The sequence below is a fragment of the Lathamus discolor genome, chromosome 10 (genome assembly GCF_037157495.1).
Source record: "Lathamus discolor isolate bLatDis1 chromosome 10, bLatDis1.hap1, whole genome shotgun sequence".
Taxonomy (NCBI): Eukaryota; Metazoa; Chordata; class Aves; order Psittaciformes; family Psittacidae; genus Lathamus; species Lathamus discolor.
The window spans coordinates 14,769,567-14,778,691 of NC_088893.1; the positions used below are offsets into that span (position 1 = coordinate 14,769,567).

A 9,125-nucleotide genomic window follows, 5' to 3' on the forward strand; every position below is an offset into this window, starting at 1 on the left:
TTTCCCTCTCTCTCTTGCTCTCTGCTCTGTTAGTAGCTTTGTTTTAGAGAGGATTTTTTTCCTCCCAGCCAATGAAACCCTCTGCTTTTCGTGTCCTGTACCGAAGAGAAGAAATCTTCAGCAAAAATAGAGAGCAGCTGAGTGTAAGAGGACAGGTGCAAACGCTCCTGACAAGGCTATTGAATAAAAGGGAGATGGGGGAAAGCAGAAATTTGCTTCTCAACGAAGGGTGCTCTTTGCAGAAGATTGCATGTGAACTACATTGCAATGAATGTGGGTGTGAAAGAGTATTAGAGTGGGAGAGACACAGGCAAAGAGAACTCTGCATCAGTCTATGTTGGAATCTATGGGGAGATTCTGGAATTAGGAGCCTAACTGGGCCTTAAACCTTAAAGAGTGCAAAGGTTAGTAGGAACAGAGATTCATTTGCTTGATTCGTGTCCTCACGTATGGAGCTGCTCACGTATGGAAAGCTCTCACCTGCAGCAGGCACATTGTGCAGCTGATCTCTCCATATGCTGTAAACCCAAGAGCCAGAGGCTTCAGGCTTGCTGCCTATTTCCCACAGCACATACAATGAACTTGTATGGAATGTCTTTCTTCTGTGTCTGAGCCATTGCACACATGTAAACCTTCTAATTCTGACTGCAGGAAACTTCCGGGTGGAAAAAAAGTTAAAATGTCCAGGAAACCCAGACACTGCTGGCCTTGTACAAGGCATGCCAGGTCTGAGCAAGTCTGGCCTCTTCACATGGCACAGCAGCTATACCTGCCTCTTTGGACCTGCAACAGATTTGGTGAGCTACTGTGTTTATTGACTCTCTTCAAAGATTCACAGCTCTCTGGATATTAATAATTGTAGATTCACACTTGGATACAATTGTTAGTTGTGTAAGACATTGTTTTGTTCCACTCTAGATCCTGTTGTCACCTTTCAATATCTGGGAGGAGCTACCTGTCTGTCTGCACCCCTGAGACCCCCATGCTGCCCCAGCCACACTTGTATGAGCTATCCTTCTTTCTCAGATTCTGCAACTGTCAAACACAATTGAATTGCTCAGAGTAATTGCTCCTGCCCTTATCTTAACGTGTGCTTTGATCTTGAAAGGTTTGTGAATTCAGTGTCTTGTCCATTATTTTCAATCTCTATTAACTGAGGCAATGACAGATAAACAGTTGCTACTTCCTTTTTTTTAATAGAAGTGTTCAGGGAAAGGGACTATCTTTTTCTGTATTTGGGGTGTAATGCTATAGGCTTCAATTCCCACAGAGCTCCGATGAGCTACTGGGGTAGAAAGGATAGACCAGTAATAACTTCTGCCAACAGGAGAAGTTGAGCCATAAACCAACAATATATTCTTTTTTCGTAAAGAGGGATTTGCTTCTAAGGCCAGGCTGTCACTAGTAGCTGAGCTATTAAGCTAATCTGTAAAGCTAATTTAGGTACATCTGGATGAGCTGGTCGCCAATTGTTGCATCTGCAAGATACTGCAGAACCGCTGTTGTTTTTGTAGGAATGCAGCCAAGAGGTTGGGAAGCTTTTGCCATCTTATCAGCCAAAACTCAAGTGTAACAATAGCCCTGTGCCTTCACAAAACATATGTTAGGAAAGTTAGCAGTATCACTTGTATATTTCTTCCTTGCAATTAGTTTCCTCAGTGTAAGTGTAACCATGATTAAAAATAGGCTTTCCTAAAGGGACATCTGAGTACTTTTCAAACACTACCCCAGAGGGAAGCTGCTACCAGAGGTAGCAAATATCATATTTTCCTTCTCAGACTTCACATGCCCATCAACCCTTAGAAAAGTATTTTATTTACCTCATTATCGATAATCTGGCTGTTAGCTTGGATTGCTAAATGAATCTGCAGAAAAATAATGTGTGTACTCCACTTCTTCAGTGTTTAGATTCATCCAAGCGTTCAAGAACTGTCAAACAAAATACACTGCATTCAAGGGAATATATTCATTGAAAGATTAAATTAGGTACTGCAGTAAAGCCCCCTATTGCAGTGGAGAAGCATTTCATGCTAACAAATAACTACAGCACTATTATAATGAGACCTAGAGGCATGTGATTTCAACTGACTGCACATTTCTGCTCTGTGAGTGCCTGTATTTTTTTGTTCCCAGGCTGATGAAAGAGCAAATAATGGTTGATATGGAACAGAGTCATTCTCTTAAATGTTTTTGAAAGATTCTGCAATGTTTCAAAGTTTATCTTCAGCATGGTTACCCTGGCATGTAACTTTGGATGCCTTTCCATCTGCTTCTTTTGAAGCACTGGGAAGTTAAGGTGTCTCTGCATCTCCAAAGTTGTGTGCCCAAGGATGCTATGTGCGTTTCCTGGTATGCTCCCCAGTTTTCACTAAGCTTTCTAATGTCTTTGTCTTTTGGCAGCAGGCAGCAACACCTCGATAACCTATGCCATCCCCTTAAGTCTGTGTCTCACCTCTTATGAGATTTGGACACAGTCCCTGCTTGTTTATCCTCTATAAGATGGCTACAATTATTCTTTACCCTTTAAAATACTGTGTCTTTGAAAAAGATAAGACCTTTCTTACCTGTGTTTGAGACCATGAACCATTTGGAAAGCCAAAAGGAAAAAAAAACAGAGTTATGGCCAGCTGCAATTGTACTATCCAAGGTGTGACTCTAATGTAGCATTGTTCACACTTGCTTAGTATCGAAGGTTTAGTTCCCCCAGCTATGGCTGAGCCCAGCACAATGATCTTCTGTTAATATGCGGGGTCTTAAACGCTGCTGTAGAACAGGAGACAGCTTGTCAGAAACCATGGATCGAGAACATGGTACATTCATCAATTCAACCACTGTAAACAAGCAAAACAAATATTCATGTGGAAGCAAAAGCTTTCTGACACGAGGTTGAGTACTTCTTCTGTCCTAAATACACTACAAGTGTCTCTGTGAAAGTATCAAGGATGCTTTATAGTACAAGACAGGTTATGAAGATGGTTCTTTACCCAGTTGGATACAGTCACTTATGTGTAAATGGAGAAGGTTGAATAACAATCACTAAATATTTTATGCAAAGAATCTCTCAACATTTTTCCTACAGCCTTTATTTGATAAATATCTGTACACACAGGGACTCCTTTGTGTCTGGCTGTTGTGATGCAGTGAGGATCCAATGCTGACATTTTGGAGCTCTATTGCTATTGATTTCAGGTCATCCAGGTCACTGGGGAACTTCCACTTCCCCTTAGTGAAGTTGAGACCGGAGGAGTTCATTTCAAGATGTACCCTAAACACAGAAAGAACGCATGCATAACTGTATATATCTGTGGCTGACAGGTGGTGACTAAGCTACTGTTCTGGGCTATAGCCTACCTGTAAAAAATACTAGGTTTCCTTCTGGCAGAGCAATGCTTCATCCAGAAATGCTTTATGTGCATCTGTTTTGTGGATAAAACCATTGCCTTGTGACTGTACAGGTGAGAAGCTCTCAGCAGGCTGAGGCTGGATTTCATGTGCTGAATCAAAAATACACATGGGCAGTATAGTCCTCCCCAGGCAGGAGGTCTGAGTACTTGCAGCAGCTAAATGTGCCTTAGGGTTTCCAATGCTTCCATTCAACACTTCCAGTCTTCCTCAGGATTTGTCTGATGGCAATCCTCAGTGTTCGAATTTGCTTCTGGCTTTATTTCTTCTTGTGCAAACGGTCTGGGTGATTTTTGCTTCTTTAGGATTTTTTGGCACCTTTTATTTCAGCATTTCTTTCCCTCTTTCTCCTAGTGTCCATTCTGGCTGCATCCCACAGAGCTATCTGGTAAGATCTTGGGTGGGCTAAATACATGACGGAAGAATAGACCTGGAAATAAATGTAGTTCTAACTCGTTGAGTCTTCCTTTATGTCCCTAAGGATGCAATCTCTTTTTATCCAAGTGAAATTCTCCTCTCCAAGGATTTTCATGCTGTAGCCTTTCCTCTTTTATCTGGGAAGAGACAAAAGATATTCCCATACCTTCTGTGTCAACAGCCACCTGTATTATTTTAGGGACTCCTCTCTCTGAGATGAACAGAATTATGTTTGATAAATCAAGGCTTGGTTATCAAATGAAATCGTCATTTCTAACCACATGATGCTGAGACTGGCAGGCTATAACCAGAATGGCACACAAATAATGCCAGAGCAGCTGAGCTGCTGTAGTCACTGATGGTGGAGAGTGAAAAGTCAGGCCCCTGCAGATGGTCAGCCACCAAAGCAATTTTAGGCTGTGCTCTGACATGCATTTGGAAAGGGTGACTGTGTTTAGCCTTTTGCTGCAGTGGGCTCAGCATCTCTGATACAAGCCACCCCAACCTGCAGCTCAGTTCTCTGCAGCATTCCCAGTGCTTTTCTGCAACATCAGAGCAAAACAAGATGAACCCGCTGCAGTCTGTAGCCACCTAATTGAAAGTTTCTGAGCCTGGCAGTCTCTATTATCCTGAATTTCTGGTGGAAACAGTATATTCCAAGCTTCCCCCAATTATAGCTACCAGCAGCACAAGCAGCAGCTCTTGCACTCGGGCTTGGTCCTCCCACACACCAGTTCCTCGCTGTTTTGTTGCCTCAGGATGGAGTTGCCTGGCAACAGGACTGCATCTTGGGGAGACAAAAGCCATTATTTCTGTCACACAGATGTGCTAATGTGATTATTGACTGGGGATGGGCGGGAGACAAGATACACATGACAGGTCAGATTTCAGATACTTGACAATCCCCAGGCAAGTGGTTTTTAAGAGAGAAAGGCAGAGAACCTGAAAGAAAGGAAATTACGAGGTGGAGGGAGCAGGCAGGTAGATGGTAGGTACAGCATGGGCTAAGGTAAATGTGCTCATAGATCTTACAGAAAAACAGTTTCATTCAAGAAACATAATGAAAGACCGATTTGGTGTGTTTTAGCTGATGAACTTTTACCAAGTTCCTCCTGGATTCCTGCAGATGGTCTGGATGCAGGCAGCTGCACCCGGTACTCAGTCACGTCTCATGGGAGAACTGTCCTGGAATAGAACCTGACACTCTGGAAACACTGGTGATCTGACAACCTTGCAGATGCTCTGCAAGTACCAGCCTCCCTGACTAATCATTGCTGACAAAGATGTTTTTCACCAGCTTTATGCTAATCTGGATCAAGACCAAATGGCAAAAAGAAACTTATTTTCTCCTTTCACCACTCTTTCCATGTTCACATGTATGTTTGTGCTGAATGGAGGGGCAGAGAAGGCCATAACTGAGCAGTGAACATTGACTATTTCACGTTTATTGAGGGGTCGCAGGATTATACTGACAAATTTAGATTTCAAGGCAGCCTTCCTTTTGTAAGTTACATTTTAAGCAGGAGGAACAAACAAAAAACCCAAACAAACATTGCACTCCCTCTAGGTACCTATTAAGGTGGCTTGTGTAATGCTTTCCTCTGGCTGTGCAAGTCTGTGCGAAGAGACCTGGCTTCTCCTTTCAGGAGGTGTGGGATGCTGGATGCAGTTACTGTGCATGGCTGCAATGTTGCAGCTCCATAAAACTACACCCTCCTGTTGTACTGAGCAAAGCTGCCTTGATGTTACAAGAGAGTTTGATCATTCTCAGATGTCGAAGTGCTGCTCATACCTGCTATGCTCATGTTTCTTTGTTACTGTGGATGGGGAGGTATAATGTGAAGGCACTTTTGTCTGTGCATGAGGCTTAGAATAAGTAATTTTTCATGGATTTGCACATATTTCCATCCAACTTAGCTTATATGAGGGCAAGAATTTCTCAACCTATAAACCAGTGGCCTGGGGCTGTAGCCAGTGTGTGAAATGTAGGATTCTATTTGAATTCCTATGTGGATCAGTTTTCTTTTTCTCAATTAAAGCTTTTCAACAAAAATCCATGAGGCAAAATGGATGAATGTTATTGGTGCAGAAATCCCATCCCTGCAGTTGCACATTTGCACTGAGTTGTATAGTTTACTGTCTAGCAAAGAGTCTGTTCCGGGCTGCGTACAACTGAGGTTTACCCTCAGTTCATTGGTCAGTGCCTAGATTTTCTTTCACCATTAGTACTTTTTTCAGCAAATAGGTAATGGATACTGCAGCCAAAGTACCCGAACAAATACCAATAACAATGAGCACAACTGGGTAGAACTTAAAAAATCTCATTGGTCATATCATGTTTGTGCTATTTGGTGAGTTGGGGTCCTTGCAGTGACACTGGCAATTTTGTTGGAGTTCCTTCTGCTTGTTATTTTCCTAGTGTTAGGCATGCTGCTCGGTGTAATGCAGCATGACAGACACCAAAGAAAAAGCCCTCTCAGGGAAATGGATGGCCGAGTCCTATCTCCCCAGCAAAATGGAATTCTAATGACTTGAGCATGAAATGCACCTTTCTGTTCTCAAGATGTGAATTAACAGGAGCGAGGTCAAGACAGCAGTAACAAATGTCCGCTGGTCCCTACCTGAAACAACTCATGCCTAGAGCAAAATCCTAATTGAGTGTGTAAAGTGGGTATGTGTATTAAGGGCAGTTATGTCTTTTCCACAGAGAAATTGTATCAAATGTGTAAGAAACAGAGATAAGTGAAAAAGTATTTTGGAGGGCTGCGGGGGAGAAAAGGAGATTCCAGTATTTGTCTCCATTCCAGCACAGAATGAAGACTAGACCTTTAAAAGAGCTTGTGGAAAAACAAAATAAGAGGAGCACAACATAGCAGATTGCTGGGGTATTCTTTCTGGCTTGTGTTTTGTTTTGGCTTCCCTTTCAAGTTGCTGTGACTTGTAAAGATGGAAATCTTTCACTCTGTTTAAAAAAAAAAAAAAAAAAAAAAAGCCAAAATACTATGCCTTGTCTTGAACTGGGATATTTTTCCTGAATTTTCAGGTGGGCCATCAGAGCAACTCAGATCAGAAAAGTGACCATATAGTTCATGCAGCCTGAGAGGTAAGTTCAAAAAGACCTCCAGAGCTCTGCATATATATATATGAGATAGATACAGATATTTGAATGCAGCAGTTGAATGGAAATGAAGTATCTTTAAGTGTCACATACTATAAAGTACTCTGTCTCCAAATCTTAGAGAAATATAAACAAGGATCCCTGTTGTAACTAAACTGTTATCCAGAAGAGGGATTTGGTTTTAATTTTTGCTTTTCCCACATAGCTGTAACTGTGGCTTGAGTGTCAGGATCTGAAATTACCTTTAGATCAGTTACTGGGGTTTGCAGTATTGCTGTATGTCTCTGGGACTTGATAGGTGAAATGGAAAACAGTAGAAGAGCTCAATTAAAAATAAAAAGATGGATTTTGGATAAGTTAGAAATTGAAAGTTGGAGCCCTAAGAGTGGAGAAGGAAACATACTTGCCCTTAATGAAATATTTAAAGAGAAAGATTGAACTCAAGACATGCTTCTATCCAGCAGTGAAAGAAGCTGAGAATCCCTGCTGAAGGGCTGCATCTGTTATGAAAATCAGCTTCCAGCCATGGCTTCAGTTTCTTTTGCAAGAAATCAATTCCTTGGTGAAGCTACTTCTCACTTACAGTGTAAGATACAATAATAGACTAGGAGAAAAATGCATTTTTGGCACCTTTTGGCTTAACCTACTTGAAAATGAACTTCTCCAGCTTCCAAAATGAGCAAACTTCTCTGCAAGAAGGGTTGCAAGGGGAAGTCAATCTGTTTGTAGAGCAGTGAAGAAGTGTGATAAATTCAGATCTCAAATTCTTCAGCTTATTACACGGATGCCACTCAGGCAGACTTCTCATTCTCTTTAATAACCATCGTGCTTTGATAGAAATCAAGTACAGGCCTCAGGATTTGTCCACATAGCCTAACAAATCCCAGCAAATATTGATTAAAACTGAAACGAAGCTAACAGAAGCAGTCAAAGCTGACTGCCTAATGCAAGTGATTTATTACACAACACTATGTTTTTCCTCTGGCTGGTGTGCATGTAGGCTCTGAATACTAGCCCTGAATTAGAGGAATTATCCTGTTCAGCCACTCAACAAATTCTGGCTGATGCAAATGCTCCTTACTGAAGGAACTGAGTCACAATTTCACGAAGAAACCTTGTTCCAGCTATAACTGCCTCAAAAAACGAACGTTTGAACATTATTTCTATGAGCGCCATCTGGTGATTTCCCAGCAAGGGCTCACGTTCCCAAGCCAAATGACAAAGCCAGCCAGCAGTTCATCTACAACTCACGCCTGTACGTGCTCTCCGAGAAGTTTGTGCAAGTATAAAATACAGGGTGATAATTTCAGCTTTGTAAGTATCTGCTTGCTGCAGAGAAATGCAAACAGAATTCGATTCTGTATGTCATTAGTGCTCTCTCTGCCTTACTTTATCTCAAGATCTCAGTGCCTTCTCCTAAATCTAACACGTAAATATCACCACATCCTTTTCTGAAGGGCTGTTAACATTCTTGGCAATATAAGCTAGAAAAACCAAGGTGAAGAGGAATAATCCATTCTAGTCTGTACAGTAAAGCAGAGTCCAGCTCCCAGTTTTCTGGATCTGTGCTCCTCTCACTAAAGCATATTTGCTTTAGTAATCCAATCTCTCCCACTGTTAATTCTGCACTAGTTTCTGTTTTGTTAATAAAATCAAATGTCAGCCTTGTCGTGAGGAGAATGCACTGATAGATATCTTGCTATATAGCAGCCAGCTGTGTTGTAGCTTTTCCTTCATAGGAGTACCAGACAGCTGTATCAGCCTCCCTCTGCTCTACTCTGTGCAGATAGTTCCCCCACTTCCCAGAGAAGTTTACAGGGAAGTAAACAGAAGTTTACGGCTTCTGTGGGAGTGAAGGTAAGGAAGAGAGGCAGAAACAGCAGTGACAGGATGGAGGAGGCTGCTCTACATCCACTGCAAGCTCACAGAAATTAGGAAGGTTGTGCAAAAGGCAAGAATGAACATGCAATGGGGCGTTATATCCATACAGCACCTTAGATGTGAAGAGTTCAGCATCCCCTATGGATATCAATGAAAATGATGCATTTGTTCAAAGTCAAGCAAAGATACCCCACCCAAGGGTGACCTCATTGCCTCTTGAAATAAAAAATCTGCCTTACTTGGACCAACATAACACCCTACAGAGAAAGAGATGGAAGGTGGTGTAGACATTCTAATGTAGGTTTCC

General features: G+C 41.9%; 1 long non-coding RNA gene across 3 annotated transcripts; it reads left to right on the forward strand.

Moving 5' to 3' along the window:
* Positions 1–223: 223 nt before the first annotated feature.
* Positions 224–8,606, forward strand: LOC136020064 (uncharacterized). 3 transcript variants are annotated; one of them, XR_010615181.1, is made up of 5 exons: positions 224–404; positions 652–797; positions 919–1,108; positions 6,863–6,922; positions 7,399–8,606. It is a non-coding gene; the product is annotated as an uncharacterized LOC136020064 (long non-coding RNA). The 3 variants fall into 3 exon arrangements; XR_010615183.1 differs by having other exon boundaries at positions 7,402–8,606; XR_010615182.1 differs by lacking the exons at positions 6,863–6,922; positions 7,399–8,606 and adding an exon at positions 3,757–4,882.
* Positions 8,607–9,125: the final 519 nt, after the last annotated feature.